The 7,400-nt window shown below is 45.2% G+C and overlaps 1 protein-coding gene across 1 annotated transcript in view; it reads right to left on the bottom strand.

Annotated features, from left to right (window-relative positions):
* Positions 1-5,391, bottom strand: part of LOC103771430 (obscurin-like) — a gene marked incomplete at its 3' end in the record, with an annotated part of 18,108 nt that extends 12,717 nt beyond the window's left edge. Inside the window, exon 1 of the mRNA XM_008938727.1 lies at positions 5,275-5,391. The remainder of the gene's footprint in view (positions 1-5,274) is intronic.
* Between the last annotated feature and the right edge of the window lie 2,009 nt (positions 5,392-7,400).

Below are 7,400 nucleotides of genomic sequence, written 5' to 3'. Positions count from 1 at the left end.
TTCTAAGAAAAAATAAAAATTAAAAAATAAAACAAAAAAAAAACCCCAAAAAACCCAGCTGAACAATTTATTTAATAGCCCCACCCCCCCCAAAAAAGCATGAGTTATTAAATAATTCTGTATTTTGTAATATTCATACTTCTAGAGAACAATGAGGGGTTTGCAAATCCTTGGCAAATGTCTGATTTTATTAGCACTGGTTTCCTTAACCACAAAAAGCAGCCAATTGCAAATCCTACCTCTGGGATCCTTTTAGATTACATTCATTAACGTATCTTTGAATTGCTAAAAAGGAAAGTGCTTATCAATGTAGAAAAGACCACGATAAGTAATACCCTTCTAAAAAATAATACCCTGTTCTTCTATGTAAAAAGACAACTGCCTGGCCAAACACAAATACTCTGAAATAAGATCAGAACCCTTGCTGTTGCTGATCACACTTCTTCATCTGGTCACCCAAACCCAATAAAACACCACTAAAAACATCAACATAAAAGCCTAAACCTATTGTTAATGTTTTTATTTACTGTTTCTCAGGGCCCTCACACTTGCTGATGCCAAGTGCGAAGGTTGATTCCTGAGTGACGTGTTTGAGAGAGCTTAGTTTAGGTGAAAATAAAATGGCCTTCCACACTTTTCTAGGTTTTAAGGCACAGTGTGTGTAAAAAGGACTCTGTAACAGCAAAAAGGGCTCTTCATATTCCTTTGGACCAACACTCTATCTGTGATTTCCCAGTCATTCAGCAGGCCACATCCCATTGCACTGACGTTCCAGTTCATTGCAGATGAGGTGTGATGTGTAAGTGGTGTAAGAAGTAAGCATTAATTAGAATTAAGTTCCAGTTTCATATTCCATTCCCATTAACTCCCAACTGCTTCTATCATCGTTATCAGTGCTGGAGGGAACACCAAAGAGTTGTTATCTCCTGGGTCACTTTTCGGGAGGTGCTGCCATCATTTTGCCACCTCTTTCACTTGGAACCCATCATAGTCTTCCTCGTTGGCTGGAAGACCTCACCTTGAACATCAAGTGTAGCCATCACTTTAATGCCTTCAGCTTCACAAGAATAGATGCCAGTGTCTTCTGGGACCGTAGGTTTAATTTTTAGCATGCTTACATTCCAGTCCTGATCGATAATCACTCGCTGCCCATCTGCATGTATTTCCTGATCATTTTTCTTCCAGATGGCGTGTACTGGCCTAGAATATTGGCATATGAACTCTGCTGTGCCATCTTCATCAACAGTTATATCCTGCATGGGACTGACCACTTCAATGGTTGGATCTGTTAACCAACACGTCAGGAAGGACATGCGTTAGTAGATCCTCATGGAAATTGCAACTTAAGAGATTTTTTTGAGCAAGCAGAGTGGCCGTGCAAGCAGGAAGCTGGCTGGGCACGCTGGGGATTAGGAGTTTAGTCTGTGCTTGTCTCAGCATCAAGCAGGATTTAAGCAAAAAACCAGTACGTTAGAAAGTAACCATCACGCTGGGCAATGGGCCACCAGCAATTAAGGCTTGTGCTTCAACAGTCCTGAATATGAACTTCTGTGCAGAACAGCTGCTGGAATTCCAAGTTTAGCTTTCCTCCCAGCATTGCTGAGAGGCTCTAGACTAGGAAGCACTGGATATGAAACTCCTGCATCCCAGACTATGGCAGGAGTGCAGGGCTGAGGTTGAGGAGTCTGATGGTGGGGCTTGGTTCCCTCTAACACAACCTCACACAGCAACAGGAAAATGCCACAAACTCTACTGGAGGCTCCTTCTGTGAGGAAACTGCGACTGTTGATTGGACAGAAATGCAATACCCAAATGCAAATACTTGTTCCTGTCCTGTGGTGGTGAGGGCTCCATGTCTGAAGTCACTGGCAGCAACGAGGAGCAAAGCTCCAGGACAACTGTAACACAAAAAGGCCCTTCACAGGAAGCAGATACTTGTTGCTCTGATTAACCACGTGTTCCTCTAGAGCAGAGGCATAATTTTGGAAAAATAAGAGTTTCCTTTACATTTCTGCTTATCAGGAGGCAGCTGTAGAGCACAGCAGATATATCTAATCTCAAAATACTGAGCTTCCAAAGCAGCCAGGGAGTCCCTCCTGAGCCAACAGCCTGGACCACTGTCAGCAATACAAATACACTGAAAAGGAAAATCTCAATAAAGCCTGAAAACAGTGTCTGCAACATCCTGCTCTGCAGAACTATGTCAACTCCCCCCCAAAATTGCTAGGACTACAATGGGACATAAAAAGATGACAAAGAAAGCTGATGCATAAGCTTTTCTTTCAAATAGTTGTTCTGATCACAAGTTTATGGAGAAGAGGCATCAATGGCAGATCACAGAGATGTCTGGGTTACACCAGGACTGAAGAAGCAAGAAGGTATCTGTGCAGCTGGGGAGTGTAATATTGTCTCCTCTGATACAACACAGATGTGCTCCTCACAGCAAATGCCATCTGTGGTCTTGGAGAAGGAAGGTGTCCTGGTTCCACTGCCAGCCTAAGACCTTGGTGGCCCTACTCATCCATGCAGAAGGCAGAAAACTCCTTGGGATTTAGGAGCCCACGTGGAGCCTGTGATTCTCACTGTGCCCAAGGGTGTCAGATGAAGGCAACAGCTCCTTCAGTCTTTTCCATTTCTTTCACCTACCCGTGAAGATGCCATCATGCTGGGCCACTGAATGAATGTAGCTGTAGGGCAATGATACTGCCACGGGCCAACAAGAAAAGCTGTCATGAGGTGTCACTTGTTCCAGAATATACCCTGTTACAAACATGCCTCAGAGCAGGAGAACGGGGCACATGGAACAGAGGAAAAAGCAGCTTGTTCCTTGATGAAGAACAAGCCATGGATACCTCGATAGACTGAAATACAAAGACAGGCCTATTTTTAAATTTCTGGATGAAAAGCACATGAAATTTGTGGTTACTACAAGAACAGTCAGAATTTTGCTGGTGTTTTACTTTCCTCTTCAATCAAGTGTAACTGAGCACAGTGGAGGGCTTTTTAAATACCTTTCTCATCCTCATCCAATCATCATCTCCTACTGTGATTCAGGCTCACAATTAAGAAACCTTGTCTTAATAGAAGCACAAAATATCCACACATGTATGTGTACTGTTGTGAGCTGTGGGGCTGGACCAGATGATCTCCAGAGGTCCTTTCCAACATCAATGATGCTGTGACTCTGAAATGAAAACTTCTCAGCAGGGCTTTATTTGACTGAGTAGAATACATCACAATGCAATTATTTTAAATGTATTTATTGATGGCCCACTGGAGTTCTTTGCCTACAGAGCTCAGAACCAGCCTCTGAAAACGTGAAACTTCAAAACTGAGACAAATGGAGGTGGGATTTATGGGGTTTGCATTCTGTCTTGTTGCTTCACCATTCTGGTGGCTTTTTGGCATTTTATCTTTGCAGAGAGTTACATTTTTTGACTGCACAAGGGACATTTTATATGGAGCAGGAGACAATAACCACTGACTGCAATTCCATGGTGTGGATCAGTCCTCTTGTGGTTGACAGTTATAGCATGGGGGTAGATTTTAATGAAGAACTCTTAACCCTTTATATCTCCATATATAAAATTGCTTGTTCAAGCAAGGAATAATTGTTACTTTTGTCTGAAAAAAAAAAACAGCTTTTTCCCACTGGCTACAAAAGGATTGGATGTGAATGAGCTTGCTGTATCAAGTCTGGAGCTCAGTGTTATTTGCAGCTCATGGCTACCCTTACCAAATGAGGAAAATATTCAATGGAGCAGGAAGTTTTTCTAGTGATGACCATCACTATTCTGGCAGTCAACAAATGAGGATCTTTTTGTCACCGTGTTATCCAAATGTCATACACCCCCTGGTTTCCAGAAAGAGTTCTGGAGTCATCATTATAACATCCCAAAGTCTTGTCTCAGGAACATACTGAGCTCAGCACCAGCAGCCAGGCTGTGGAGCAGCACAGGGGTAATTTTATGAATTTCCAGCTACATAATGCTTTGTGGTCTTATAAAAAAAAAGTTGAAGGAGGGATAAAAAAAAATCAAGTGCTACCACAGTGGTTTGTGTCCAGCTGTACTTAGATACCAGGTGAAGGCACCAGCCTTGACCCTGCAACCCATTCTCACTTGAAACACCCAAAAAAAAATCCATGTGGTACCTCTCTAAGACTTCTGATATGAGGATGGGTGACTTGGAGAAGTGAAGGGTTGCAGGGCACAGCAGAACTGTGAAGGGATTTAGTAAGGGTAGCCTGGAAGGCAGAAGCACCAGCACACTGAGCAAGTCCAGAGGTGGCCACGTGTCTCTTTCTAACAAGGCAATACCTTTGACTAATAATTTAGCTGAAGAGATAAGGGACCCAGCTCTGAAGGTGACAGTGCCCGAGTCGTGGCACGCTACATCGTTTAGGGTTAAGGTGTGGATCATCCCATCCTGCTCAGAGATTTCAGTCACGAGGTTGTTGTGCAGGGGAGATCCATCCAGCCACCACTGCACGTTCCTCACGCCCGGGGGGGAGAGCTGGCAGGTGAAGGTGGCTGACTCGCCCACAAAGACGTCTGTGTTCTTTAAACCAGAAACTATGACTGCTGCTTCTTCTGCGTGACAGAGCAAGAGAAGGTGCCAAAGGAAAACAAAAGCATCAGCACAGAGATCTCGCTTCCTGCAGAATTAGCCCAAGCAACACTGAGAGTTGTCCAGGAAACTTCTAAGGCTGTTCCAGGGGAAAAAAAGAGCTTAAAATGTCTTTAAGGGATTCAGAGACCACCTTCCATCCTTCACCCTCTTGCAAGTACAGTGTCCATGCCTGCAAACACTGTTCATTGGCAGGAGACTGCTCCAGGACCATGACTGGCTCTCCTGGGTGTTGCAACCATCTGCAATGATGTTGTATGAGGCACAGGGGGAGCTTAAAATTTAGAGGTTCACTTATGGTGCTTTGAAAGAGTAATAAGAACATCAACAATTGTAAAAGCTCTATCAGCAGGAGCAAGAATTCCAGTATTTTGTTATGGTCACTGCTCCAAGCAAATAGTTTTCCAGCAGTACCACCATCTGCTGTGGCACAGGGTATGGTCAGTAGTTGGAACTACCTTAACTTGCAAACATTGGTCCAGCCTCAACCTGGATGTGTTTATACCTTCACTGAAATCAGGAAAGAAATGAAAGGACTTTCAACTATTTGCATCCGAGACAAGTTTGGCCAGTCACTGCCAAAAGATTTTGGAATAAGAAATCCAGGCAGCAAAATCAGAGCATTTCCAGCACATTCCATCTTACCTTGGACATAGACGGAACCTGTGGTGATCTCGTACCCCGTGCTGCAGGTATAATCCCCACAGTCATCAGGCTCCACACCATGGATGATCAGCTCAGCAGTCCTGCCTTTCTGCTTCATCTCGTACTTGTCGCTGGGCTGAATGACCACCCCTCCTTTCCTCCACTCCAGAGGGGCATCTGGCTTGGAGATCTCACAGTGCAAGACAGCTGTCCCCCCTTCTTCACACTCCACGTTTTTCAGCTCTTCGTTGAACAGCACAGGCAGTACTAGGGTGGAAAAGCAACTGCCTCACTGACACTGCTCAGAGGGGAGAAAATTGCTTGCAACTTGTCTCATTTAATAGTTCATAGAATGGTTGGGGTTGGAAAGTCACCTGGTCCAACCCCCCTGCAGGGAGCAGGGACATCCCCAGCTAGAGCAGGGTGCTCAGAGCCCAAACCAACCTCCCCTGGGATGGTTCCAGGGATAGGGCAGCGACCACCTCTCTGGGCAGCCTGGGCCAGGGGCTCAGCACCCTCACAGTGAAGAATTTCTTGATAGGATTGCTTTAAACCACACAATCTGAGCAGGAGCTTGTTATGGGGGCTAAACTCGGGATCTTAGCATGATCTTATTGCTATAAAATTAAGAAGATTATAAAATCAGTATATAAAAATAGAAAATTAATTAAACTAGGAAAAAAAAAAAAAAAGTAGCCACTAGAAAAAGAGCCACAAATCTTGGGCTGCTTAGGCTCCATCCAAAATGGGGCTGTTTTAGACATGGTGAATACTCCAGGCTCTTGTTGCCAGGTAGAAGCCAAGTTTTCACACTGCCCTTCTCCACACCTTCCATTGGCAGCAGCTGCAGTTTTGCTCCCAGCTCCCGCAGAGAGATCAAAATTGCAACTGCAGAAATAGAATTGGGTTCAAAAGACACTAAATTCTTCTTGGAAGAACAGATTGCAGGTTAACAGGTTGCCCAGAGAAGTTGGTTGATGCCCCATCCCTGGAAAAATTCCAGGTTAGGTTGGATGGGGCTTTAAGCAACTAGTTGGAGATGTCCCTGCTCACTGCAGGGGGACTAGATGACCTTGAAAGGTCCTTTCTTACCCAAACCATTCTATGATTCTATGATTCAACCCTTTCCTGCAGCTCTAAATCACAGAGATAGCCTTGATAATAATTCAGGGCTAAAAAATCCCATATGGAGAACAGCCCCAGCCAGAACTTCTCTGCCTCCAAACGAGGCTTCTCCTACCTTTGACCTTCAAGGACGCCGTGGTCTGCTGATCCCCCGAGTCACAGGTGTAATCACCAGCATCCTCAGCCTCAGCATCGTAGATGAAGAGCTCAAGGCGTGTCCCCTCTTGGCGGATCTCATACTTGTCCCCTGTCTGCAGGACCTGCTCTCCTTTCCTCCACTCCACGGGCGCCTTGGCTCGGGTCAGCTCGCAGCGCAGCACGGCCGTGCGCCCTTCCTCCACCTCCTCGTTCTTCAGCCAGTGTTTGAAAAGCACGGGCAGGGCTTGAGAGGGGGGAATGGTGAAGCAAAAATAGAAAAAATGGAGCAACGTTCTCTCTTTAAGGTGGTGAGAACACCCTTCATGAAGTTCATGCACAATCCTGGCGGCGCTGACCTAAGGAGTCCTGCCACGGGTGGGGATTTTGCCCAGGGAGGTGGTGGAGTCCCCAGCCCCGGGTGTGTTGAAAAGCTGTGTAGATGTGGTGCTTGGGGATATGGCTTAGAGGAGGATTTGGTAGAGTCTGTTGAAGAGGGTTAATGGGTTGGACTTGATGGTCTTAAAGGTCTTTTCCAACCAAAGTGGTTCTATGAGTCTAGGTCTAGGTCTAGGTTAGAGAACTTTGAAACCAGCAGGAAAAATTTCACTTCTACAGGAGCTGTGTTTCTCTCCCTCTACCCTTTAAGTCTTTTCACAAAGAATTCCCAATTAACTTAAAGAATAATTTCCAAAGGCCAAAGGGTTCTTCATCCCCCAAATAAAACCACAGAACAGGGAAAAAGCTCTCAGAGAATTCAAACCTGCAGACCTGAGGCTGCACCATTTTCATAGAACCATCAGATGGTTTGGGTAGGAAGGGACCTCTGAAAGTCATCTAGTCCAACCCCCCTGCACAGAGACGGG

Source organism: Merops nubicus, unplaced genomic scaffold (assembly GCF_000691845.1).
Source record: "Merops nubicus isolate BGI_N331 unplaced genomic scaffold, ASM69184v1 scaffold10614, whole genome shotgun sequence".
NCBI classification, from domain to species: Eukaryota; Metazoa; Chordata; class Aves; order Coraciiformes; family Meropidae; genus Merops; species Merops nubicus.
This window is presented reverse-complemented; position numbering and strand designations above follow the sequence as displayed.